The sequence below is a fragment of the Mesocricetus auratus genome, unplaced genomic scaffold (assembly GCF_017639785.1).
Source record: "Mesocricetus auratus isolate SY011 unplaced genomic scaffold, BCM_Maur_2.0 Super-Scaffold_100009, whole genome shotgun sequence".
In the NCBI taxonomy this organism is placed as follows: domain Eukaryota; kingdom Metazoa; phylum Chordata; class Mammalia; order Rodentia; family Cricetidae; genus Mesocricetus; species Mesocricetus auratus.
The window spans coordinates 15043166-15055164 of NW_024429193.1; the positions used below are offsets into that span (position 1 = coordinate 15043166).

At 39.7% G+C, this 11999-nt stretch overlaps 1 non-coding gene across 1 annotated transcript; it reads right to left on the minus strand.

Moving 5' to 3' along the window:
- Window positions 1-5411: 5411 nt before the first annotated feature.
- On the minus strand, window positions 5412-5540 carry LOC121142504. The gene has a single exon (XR_005879547.1). It is a non-coding gene; the product is annotated as a small nucleolar RNA SNORA4 (small nucleolar RNA).
- Window positions 5541-11999: the final 6459 nt, after the last annotated feature.

The following is an 11999-nucleotide window of genomic DNA, read 5'->3' on the forward strand; positions in this document are numbered from 1 at the left end:
GTATAGAACATTGGGAAGATCACAGAAGACCTGAACAATATGACATGATTTAACTTCACTGATTTTTATAGAACACTCAAACCAATGCTAACAAATACACAGTCTTGATACACACACACACACACACACACACACACACACACACACACACACACTGTCATGTTCTAAATATAAAAACGATGTTCAATAAATTTTAGAATAAAATTGGAGTTAATCTGTATATGTTGCCTGTCCACCAGATAAGTCAGATAGAAGCAGATAACCAAATGGAATCTGGAAAATCTTCAGTCGTTTGGAAATAAAGCAACATGCTTCTTCAAGCCAATAGAAGACAATATAGCTAAGAGAAACAATAGAAAATGATTTGAAAAGAAAGAAAAATTAAAGTACAGCGTATCAAAGTCATGGGGGTACAGCTGAAGCTGGATGAAACTGTAATGCTCGTATTGAAAATAATAAAATCTAAAATCAGTCATCGAAGATCATGTATTAGTATTTTAAAAAGAAGAGCAAGCCAGGTGTGGCCGCTCATACCTTTAGTGCCAGTACTGAAGAGGATGAAGCAGGTGGATTGCTACCAGTTTGATGCAGGCCAGTTTGGGTTACAGTAGAAGCTCCCTCCTGCCCCCATCATGCTTGAAAAAAGAATACAAATTTAACCTAAAATTAGCAGAAAAAGGAATTGAAAAGCGAGGAAGTTAATCAAATAGAGAAAGAATAACAAAGGTCAATACAATTAAACCTTGCTTCTTGGAAAAAAATCAACAAAAATTGATAAATTTCCATCTAAATTAATCAAGATAGAGAGAAAGAAGAGCCACTAGCGACAGGCAGAATGACACAAGCCCTCCACTAGGGACTATATAAGGACTAGAGTAGCAAGAACAGGCTATTGTAAAGATTTTGTGCCACTAAATATGACAACTTGGGCTAAATGAACAAAGTCTTTGAAAGCCACGGATTGCTACAAGTGACTAAATGAATTAGATATGATCAGCATCTATAATAATAACGCCTATGAAATTCTATCTGGTAAGTTCAAAAATGTCTGTCAATGAAAAAACAAAATCCCTTTAAGTTTTGACTTCTTTGTTTGATTGAATCAGACACCCCCTAAATTGCTCCCTTTCCTCTTCTGGGGACACAGCACAGCCTTCGATTTAGTCCTCCCTCAGCAGCCATTCTTTATTGCTATCTTTCAAGGATTGGTTTTCAATTGTTCACATCTGAAATGTAGGTCCTTCCCAGAACTCTGGCCGGGACTCTCTGTTCTCACCCCAAAGCTCTCTAAAAGGCTTCCTTTATTCTTAAAACCTCATGACTCTTCACAGAAGGATGAATCTTGTGTTTGTGAATCAATGAGGCAATTGATATCTGGCTGTACAACAGGTACCATAAACACAGCACACACCAGCATGAGAAAAAAATGACAATAAATGCTGGTAAGGATGAAGGTGGAGAGTAACCCTTATTCACTGTGCCAGTAAATGCAAACCAGTAAAGCCAGTCTGGAACCTTCTCACAAACACTAAAAATATAGATATCATATGAGCAAGCCATCGCCCTCTTGAGCATATTCCAAAATGACTCTATATCATATCACAGAAATATTTGCATGCTCATGTTTATGGTTACTCTAGTCACAATAGCTCAGAAATGGAGTCCACCTAGACATCCATCTGTTGATGAATGGATAATGAAAACATAGAATTATATTTGGCTCTAAAGGAAAATGATATTTGCGGGAAATTTCTCAGGCATCAGAGCCATTGATCTGTGGCATGGTTTCCTTGTAGGAAGGGAATTAAGTTCCAAGGTTTGAGGCCTTGGTCGCCTAAAACATTCAGCATTTGAAACATGACCCAAGAGGGAAGCATTCCATGGGCTGAAGATTTCTGGGATCATATGTGTATTTCTTTTTAATCTCCCCACCTCTGTCTCTGTCTCTGTCTCTGTCTCCATCTCTGTCTCTTCTATCTCTCTCCTCTCTTTCACTTTATATGTTATGTGTGAACACACATGCATTTTAGTTTGTGGCTACAGAGGAGAGATGACATCTCTCTCTCTCTCTCTCTCTCTCTCTCTCTCTCTCTCTCTCTCTCTCTCTCTCTCTTTCCACCTTAGTTTTTGAGACAGACTATCTCACTGAATTTTGAGTGCACTGGTTTAGCTAGACTGACTGTCTAGCAAGTCTTGGAGATCCTCCTGTCTCCAACCTCTCAGGGCTGGGTGGATCAGAATCTTTTGACTCATACACCAACTTTCCCCTGGCAGAGACTAGTACTCTGATTCTGCATTATGTCTGGAGAGAGCCAGGTGCGAGTTCATGAATAAAAATAGGAAGTATTCAAATATTGACACAATGTGGGGAGGACCCAAGACTCTAGGTGCCAAGAGCACTTAACATGATTCCAGGGAAGGAAACCAAAACTAAATGGAGCATTTGAGAACCATGGGGTGCAATTACTTCCAGAAAATGTTTGAGTGATTGACCACTAGAAACTTTTTATTCTAAGAGTCTGTCATTAAATAAAGAAATGAATGAATAAATAACTAAACTGCTTCAAATACTGAATTTACTTTCTTTTTCCCTTGTATAGACAGCTGCTAGGAAATGCTTGATACTAAGACTGGGAATTATGTCATGTGCCAAAAGGATTTTAAAACTAGGATCTAACTTGTGATCTAATTAAACAATAAGACATGACAAAACAGTCACTCTTTTCCCTTAATGTCTTCCTGGGGCAGTTCAACTTCCTGTATCAAAAAAGGCCCAGGCCAAGGTCAAATGCCTTTGGCCAAGGTTTCTAAATCTCAAGCCTCTACTATTCCCCCCCTCTCCCTTACACCCCCCACCTCTCTCTCCCTTCCACCTCTCTCTCCCTTCCTCCTCTCTCCCTCCTTTCTCCTCTCTCTCTTCCTCCCTCTTTCCTTCTCTCTTTGTCAATGTCTCCCTCCTTCACCCCTCCCTGTCTCCCTACTTCCCTTCCCCCTCCTTCTTCCCTACTTCCTATAAAATAATGCATTAAAGCAGACCAGAGACCAGAAAGCCTGACTCGAGAATCCCACAAACAATATGAAATAAAAAAAGCTCTTAACAATCATCTAAAAATATGGAGGAAAAAATAGCACACCACAGCCCACAGTTCTGCCAAACAGAGGAGAGCTTGAACACACAAGGCCACAGTGATTGACATAAAGGAGCAGGAAGCGGTATCAGAGAGGTCCTCAAACCCCAGCTCCCACGTGTGGAAACATCTGTTCAAATTGTGGCCACACCTGCTGGCATGTTTAGAACCAAGGAAACTCAGTTTAGATGAGGCTTATCACCTAGCGCAGGGACAACTTCCTGAATGTATTGCTGTCTATGTGCATTTTTGTATAATTTTTTTTCAGAGTCACTATACACGCTTAGTTTAAAAACTTTAGTAAAACTTGATTTGGGTGAATATACATGCTCTCATAAATATTTGTGCTGTTTTTGCTTGTAACATCTGAGAACTCTGGTGATTTTGGGTCTTAACAAATTTTCGTCACAGAAGCATAGAAGCATCCTGCATATGGTATATTTTACACTGACCAAATTAGCTGAGAAACAAATATTTCCTTGAAAAAAATTCTTTTTAAGAAGAGTCTTCACGCTATTAATAATGTCTTATCCTTCCCCAGAGACCAGCGAGGAACAGAGACCTGGCTCTGTCCCTGGAGACAGTAGATGGGGCTCCTGTCTTGAACCTACAGTGGAGACCAATGTGATTATTGTGGGTCACAATCTACAGACACAGTGCTCTGCCTAGCATGTGCTCATACTTGTCAGTTAGTGGAATGCTTTCTAAAATTCCTGCCATGATCATACTTGCATCTCAGAATATCCCAGAGACTCTGATGTAGGCAGGTGAGACTGAGTCATCCATTTGATCTTCCTCATAAGGGTTCACTCGCCTTCACATCCCCCCAGACTCAGTGCTTTCCTCTTCAGTTTTTAATGTAGCAGTCATTATCCTCCCTGCCTGCTTCCTCTGGGATTTCTACATGGTTTACTGTAATTACTCCCAATGCCAACCTTGTGTGTTATGAGCAACTTACAAAAAACAGAATCAGAAAAGGAACAGTGTGGAAGAATCTTCCTCCCCTACCCCACTGCTTTCTTTCTTTAAGACACGGTACAAGGAGACAAGATAGCATTTTGTTCTCATAACATGATGGACAAATCATATGGATGGTCTATTAAGGTGATGGATGTGATACATTTTAATAGGAAACATCAACTACAGCCAATTTCTCCTAGGCTCTCTTTGAAGCCAAGTCATCCCTGTATAGTTAAATTTAATACCCAGTCTCCTAAGTTTCAAACTTTTCTCGGTATGAAAGCACTGATTGGTTTTTATTTATGCCCCTCACATTAACCATTAAAATCTTAGCACAGAGCACAAGGTACAGGGGAAAGTACCTTAAGATGAAATTTCCTTCCTTTAGCCAAACTAGTATCTTGTTTTCAACATGTACTCACCGTATTGTCTTGACTATAACTCTGTGGTATTTTCTATGATCTGTTTTCATTCCATAAAGTCAAATTAACCCAATGAAATTCTTTTTGCCCTGTTCCATTTTATTATAGACAGTATATGTTCTTCAAATGGAGTTTTTATCAAAATGTTTCTTAGGGTGTCTAGTATGTGCCAGGATTTATAACTCTTGGTCTTGGAAAACTTGATCTCTGTCCTTAAACTGTTCTTGACTACTGTGGGTCAGAAATAAACAAAGTGCAGTCTACTTAATAAGACATGATGAATGCATTAGAAGTTATATGTATAAAGTACTTTGGAAGCAAAACTTACAGAACAAGTAACTCATAAGGGTTTAAAAAAGTCAAGCTGTTTGTTCTTTATGCTGTGTATGCATGTTTTTCATGCGTGCATGTCTATCAAGACAGTAGCTAAGAAGTTCAGAAGAGAGCACTGGGTTCCCTGGAACGAGAATTACAGGTGCTTGTGAACTACCGTGTGGGTGATGGGAACTGAACCCATGTCCTTTGTAAGAGCAGCTAGTACTCTTAACAACTGCTGGGTCATCTCTCATCTCCCCCTCCTCAATGCACATGTGGAGAATCCCCCCCCCCTCTCTGTCTCTGTCTCTTTGTCTCTCTCTGTCTCTCTGTCTCTCTGTCTCTGTCTCTCTCTCTGCCAATGTGTATGAGTATTTTGCCTGCATGTATGGATGTGCATCACATGCATGCTTGGTGTCCAAGGAGACCAGAAGAAGAGGGTGTTGGATCTGCTATAACTGAAATTGATAATTTCGAGGCAACATGCCAGTGCTGGGAAATAAGCCTGGGTCTTCCACAAGAGCATAAATGCTCTTAACCACTGAGTTATTTCTCTAGACCCCTTTTTATACTTCTTTTCCCCTTCAATGTAGGCTACAAGATAGTAAGGAACACACTAAGCGAGTTATCCCACCCTGGAGTTTTGTCTTACTCATTCTGCCAAACTACCTGAGTTGGTAAAGGTAATAATTCCCCCCAAACTAGTTTCTGGTATCATTTTATACTTCCAATCAAAGTAGGACGGTCATAGCATTGTGTAACCTGAAAGTAGAACACTCTCAAAAAAGAGGCTACTTTAAAAACCTGACTCTTAGTCATATGATATTTTAAAACTTATTTAACCACCATGAAACTTTGGTGCCTACAGATGGTTGTATGTTGCAAAACTTAAATTAAAACTTTCTTCCCAGTTGCCACCACAGCCACTACCACTAGCCAGCTGATATTCATTCTTGAGCTGTGGCCAATACCTTTCAAATAGCTCACAAAAGCCTCGCAAGGTCCCTCTGAGGTCTGGATCTCCCGTGCTCCTGTTTGAGGGAAGCGAAAGTACCCATGGACAGACCGCACCCTGTGAAGTCAGACAGACATCCGCGTTTCACCTAGAAGCCTCACACTTAATTAGTTCAAGGGTGATGCCATGTTCTGTCTTTCTTCCCATATGGTTATAACTATGATTATTGAAAGAAAGCTGGCTTTGTTTTGTTAAATACTTTATGTTGTTAAAAACCTTAAGAAACCTGGAGAAGCATAGTCCGTTAAAAAATGGAGAGTAAATATCTCAGCCCATTTGCACTGCCGTAACAAAATAGCAGAATAGCAGCTGGAGAAGATGTGTTAGTAAATTATTTGGGGGCAAACATGAGAGCCTGAGTTCAGATTTCCAGCACCCTGGTGGTCTAACCACCCTTTAAATCCCCACTTGTTAACACTATTACATTGGCCATTAATTTTCAACACTTGAAACTGAATTAAAACATTGGAGTAAGTTCAGAGGTCTTCCTGTTTTCTAAAGACTGATGGAGACATGTACAATATTCATAGAAGACATAAAATATTACATACCTTCCAGATCGGGAACCAAGGAAGCCTGAAGAAGTGATTATTTCAAGTAGAGCTTGGTGTAAATGAGTTTATTGGGGGTTACTTAAAGACTCATAAGTGATGACATATTTACAAGGCTATTGGTGACTCAACTTCACTATCAGGAAGCCCACAACAGCATGGTGACAACTCAGAAAGCTGTGTGGCTGAAAGTCCTTGCCGGACTTGTAGGCACATCCCCCAGGCTCATCTCCTATAGTGATTGCTTCCACAGTCTTGGAAAGGAGTCATCTATGTTTCAAAGGCTTCCTGAGTCATGTAAATTTCATGATGTGTGAGTTCTATGAACCTCATTCTTGCCAGTCACCTCCCCTCCATACCCACAGAGAAAAAATAGCATTTTAATCAGGTTGCTGTGATGGGTTGGGGTTCACAATTTTCTGGTTGGTCATGCATATATTTAGAAATGCTATGTTCTTGTTTTCAGAGATGGCATTCTTGTGATATTGATCAGCAAATAGTTGCAACATGATGCCAGTCTGCATCTGGCTAATTTTATCCCTTGGATAATAAGGGAAGATCACATTTCATACTGTGTCAAAAGAAGGGAGATCAGAAGAAAGTACACCTTGAGCCTCAAGACATGGCATAATGGGAAAGAGTATGTATTGCTTTTACATAGTACCTGAGTTTGGTTTCCAGCATTGGTGTTGAACCACTCACAATCTCCTGTAATTCTAGATGCAGGGAATTCAATTCCTCTTACATCCACAGGCAACTACACTCATGTGCATACACCCCTACACAGACACACAGACATGTAATGAAAAACTAAAATATCTTTTTAAAACTAAGAAAGAAAATTCACTTTTAACAGGTGACATGTTATGGGTTATGGCCCAAGAATCTAGCCATTTCTTGTCCCCATTATAGTCCTTGTCTGCCTCATTATCCTTGTCCAGTGTAATTGAATCTTATGAGAGACATTTCCCTCTCCTGCTTCCTCCCTTACTAGTCCTAACTATAATGGACCTATAGGGAGACAGAGGATAATCGTGGGAGCACATAGAGATGTAAGGCTGCTTACCTCATGGCAAGTAGGAAGCAAAAAGAGAGAGAGAGGACTATACTCTTAATATTCCTTTCAAGGGCACACTCCCAGTGATCTAGTGTCTGTCCTGTAGGCATCAACTGGTAAGAGTTTTACTATGTTCCAATAACACCACAGACTGGTAGACCTGTGCCTTTAACACACAAGCCTTTGGGGACACTTCATATCCAAACTATAGGCAGTTTAGCCCCACTGTCATGGTGCATGTCTTGAATCCCAGCACTTGGGAGTCAGAGGCAGCTGGATCTCTGTGTCTGAGGCCAGCCTGGTCTACAGAGAGAGTTGCGGGAAAGTCAGGGCTACACAGAGAGACCATGTCTCAAATATATATATATATATATATATATATATATATATGTAATTTATTCATTAAATTTTATAGTTTTCACAAATGATTTTGTAACAGTAGATGGTCTCATTTTAATTGTTTCATATCAAGAATCTGCAACTCTGAAATACTGATGAACTGGCCTAGGATTCTCTACTTTATTAGTGGTAGAAAACACATTACCCCTGAGGTATCTCTGACTCAAAACTGGCATTCTTTCTAACACATTAGATTGCCCCTGAAAAGACTTGGGATCTTAAATTCATCTGGAAGGGAAGGAACATGAGAGGGACTAGAACAAATTATGACTGGTTTGGGTATGTATTACAGACCTTTAACCCCTTAGTGCCCATATAAAATAGCCCCTAGTCCTGGGTTTGGAGAACAGACCCAAGAGCAAAACCAGGTCCCCTTAGGACATTGCTTCATTGTGGCTGAATTATAGTAACACACAGTAGCCCACTCTGTTACATCAGTCATACACAATATTCAAATGTGCCTAATATCACTGCTTCTCCTACTTCTGCATAGACATGAGTCATTAATGTGATCTTGCTTTTTTGATGTAAATATCATCATTCTCTTCAATTTGAGAAAGTGTATCTACCTGTCAAATATATTCTCACTAAAAATGATTGTAATATTTCATTTGTGAATGTGCTATAGAAGGATGAGCTTTTGTGGGTTTTTTTGTTTTGATTTTTTTTTTTTTTGAGACTGGGTTTCTTTGTGTAGCCTTGGCTGTTCTGGAACTAGCTTTGTAGACCAGACTGGTCTTAAACTCAGAGATCTGCCTCCCTCTGCCCCCTGCAGTGCTAGAATTAAAGGCCTGTGCCACCACGCCCTGCTGTAAAGGTATTTTATGTGAGTTTATGTCACTTTACAGGTAGGATCAGGGTGCTGTCATCATGACTATTGTTAAACATGCGTTTCTATGTTTAGAGGGTGAGTTTTGGGAAAAAAGGGTTGCAAATATATCTGATGTGTCTAGAAGAGATTTTAGGCTTGAAAGTAGAGGCAGAGAAACTATTTACCTTAAGTCACCTATTATGTATTTTATGTAACATAATTAAATTTTCTCAAATACTGCACAAGAAAGGGGACCTACCGATTTTGTTGACATAATGTCTTTTTAAACCTTCCATCCAATGTCTTAAAGTCTAGAAATCCAGTGAAGATGTCAAGGGGTCTTTAAGCAAAGAAGGAGTAGAAATCAATGCTAGAATTATTATTTTGAACAGTGTATCGACAGCTATAATAAAGTTAGAGCAACGGGACCCAACAATGTAAAGTCAGTTAATGGACTTTATTTAGACAACATCAGATAAGACATTAGTAATAACTGTTATCGTGATGAATAACCTTAAATTCAAGAAAACATTTCCCCAAACACAAGTTGTTGTGAATTTCTGCCCCTTTTATCTTACAGTCAGCAGAAGATTGCAACCTCCCATTATGAAATGGCATCATAAAATGCAGAGCACAGCCACCCCAACGGAAACCACCTTTCTCCTCTGCTGATACACGCGGGCTAGCAGTAAATGCTTTTTGAACTCCTGGCGTGCGGATAAATTCCCACAGACGTCTCCAATTGGACTGAGAGATTGAGAGACACTAGGGAGAGAATAGCTGAGGCCAGGAGAATTTAACATGGCAATTAGCAACCCTTTGGCTTCCCTAGACCCCACAGCCTAAGACTGGGGTGCAAGAAACCGAAAATCTCTCCAGCAGCGTCCATGATAAATTGGTTGGGTCCCTGGGGTTATTGGACACAGTTATTATCCAATAGCAGCCCTGGATGGTGTGAAAGTCTATGCAGTGAGGTCAGAGAATGAAACAGGGCTTTAAATTCCCAAGGAGAGCTCCTTTGCTTATGTCTCAATTGGTATGCCCTTTCCCCTTATTTCGGGAAGGCTCCAGATCACATCACAGCATCTGTATTACCTTCTCTATCTGAACAAATAACTTCTGAAACATCACTTACATGAAGCAATTGTAACCATTACCACCGGTGACTCTGTCCTTGAAAAGTTAGAAAAGTTAGAGATAAAATGAAAATAAAAATATTTAAAGATTTTTTAGGACCTCTCTCCCCCCACCCTGCAAAAGCAGGGGATTTATGCAGAAAAAAAAGAGGAATCTTAATTCTCTTTGCGTATTAGCACTGAAAGCTGCTTTTAGGCATTATTTTAAACATCAAGTATAATTCATAATAACATCACATTGCATTGAAATTAACTTTTTACATTTATACATTTCTTGGGGTCTTAGGAGTCTAGGGAAAATAGCATTGCCTATTTACAACTTTGCTGGAAAGATTAAATGAATTAATACATAGAAAATGCTAGGAGGCTTGGCATTTAGGAAATTCTCAATTGTTAGTAGCGAGGATGATAATGATACTGAAAAAGACGGTAATGATGATTTTTAATGTCATCTTAGATATATTTTATCATCCACACAGCAAGGATTGTGCTTGCCTTATCTAAGCACTGAAGCAGACTCCAGAAATGCAATTGATATTTATGCATGGACAGAATGAAGGATTACTTAGGTTTTTCCAAATGCTGAATTCCACACTTGTGTTACTATTGATTTAGCTTCATTATGAAGATTATTAGGGGTCGTTACAAAGGAAGTGGGAAATAGATTGAGCAAAATCAATATCTTCAGAATACATTTACTGAGGGACTACTATGTGTCAGGTACACTGCTTAAAATAACACACACATATATGTATTTATAAAATTTTTTGAGGCTAGAGCTCTAGTTAGTGTCTCATTTAGCAATGCCAGCATTAAAATTAAAGCTGTGCACATATCTGTCTGATCTGCCTGCATGCGTGAGCACGTGCGTGCGCGTGCACACACACACACACACACACACACACACACGTGTTTGACTGGTACAATAAAGAGACCATGTGGTAATGCTGTATATGTTTCAGTTGTATTTTTAAAATTCTATTCCAATGTGAGCTCTCTCTCTGTCTCTCTGTCTCTCTCTCCTTTTCTATCTCCCCTTCTTTTTCTCCCTTCTTTAACACTCCTTCTTCTTCTCTTTCCTCTACACTCTGTCTCCATCCTTTCCCTCCTTCCTCCTCTCATTTCATCTCTCTCACCCATGCCTTTCTTCTTTCTCAGAGTTCCTTAGTCTACATTACTATATGTCTTAAGCTAAATAAATAAATTTTTAAAAAACTGGAAACTCTTAACTTTCCTGTGGTTGCTCCTTGAGATTTTCCACCTGGATTTCATTTTGCCTGAAACTCTGAGCCAGGTCTGCGTGAAGGCGCTGCAGAGCCCACTTGCAGTGGCACCTCTGAGTTCCACAGCGCTGACCATGCATTCACAACTATTACACACCTAACGACTGGAGAAAGACCCTGTCTCCTCTTTCTAGTCCATCCTGCTCATCTACAGAGATCAAGGGCTGCATTTGGGGGTTGCTTAGCAATGCTGGTGTCAAAATTGAAGACTATTACGTTCCTTGAGCTTTTAACCTTCTGCGAGTCTTTGTCTTGGCTCCTTGTCTTGTCCTTGAAATTAGCTGAATTAAAATGTAATTAATTGGGACATATTTAAGAAATTGAAAGCAAGTCATGGATGTGTGCACACTGTTTGATCCAAAGTGAATACCCCAGTGTCCATGTTAAGTGTCCTTTGAATTTGTAAAATCTTAGCTCAGTGCAGTAATTTGAGAAGGAAGTGCCTGAAGATAAATCTCATTTTCTGTCCTCACATGGTATCTGAACTTTAATGGACATGTTTTTTATTTTCTTTGCCTTTACAAAATTCCCCTTGCTTGGCTGTCCAATTTACAAAGATGATTTCAAGTTGTTATGCTGTTACCTGTTTGTTTATGTGGCTTCTTTGTTCTGTCATTACAATATTCTATCGTCATTCATTTTTCTTGGCATACATGCACGAATTGATCCTGTATTCTGAGCACCAAGATGGAGTGCTGAGGTTCCATGATGCAGCTGCCCTGATTGTACCCTCTGTGTCTGGCTGTCTTTCTTCCTCTCACACCTCTACTCCAAATGGCAACTGTTTGCTTATTGTTTGTCTTCTCTACTGTGAGTATACCCAATACAATGCTTGCCCCAGAGTGGGAACACAGAAAAGTGTCACTGACATAGTGAGGGAATGTCTACAGGAACACCTTCACACTCATTGTACTCTTTAAGC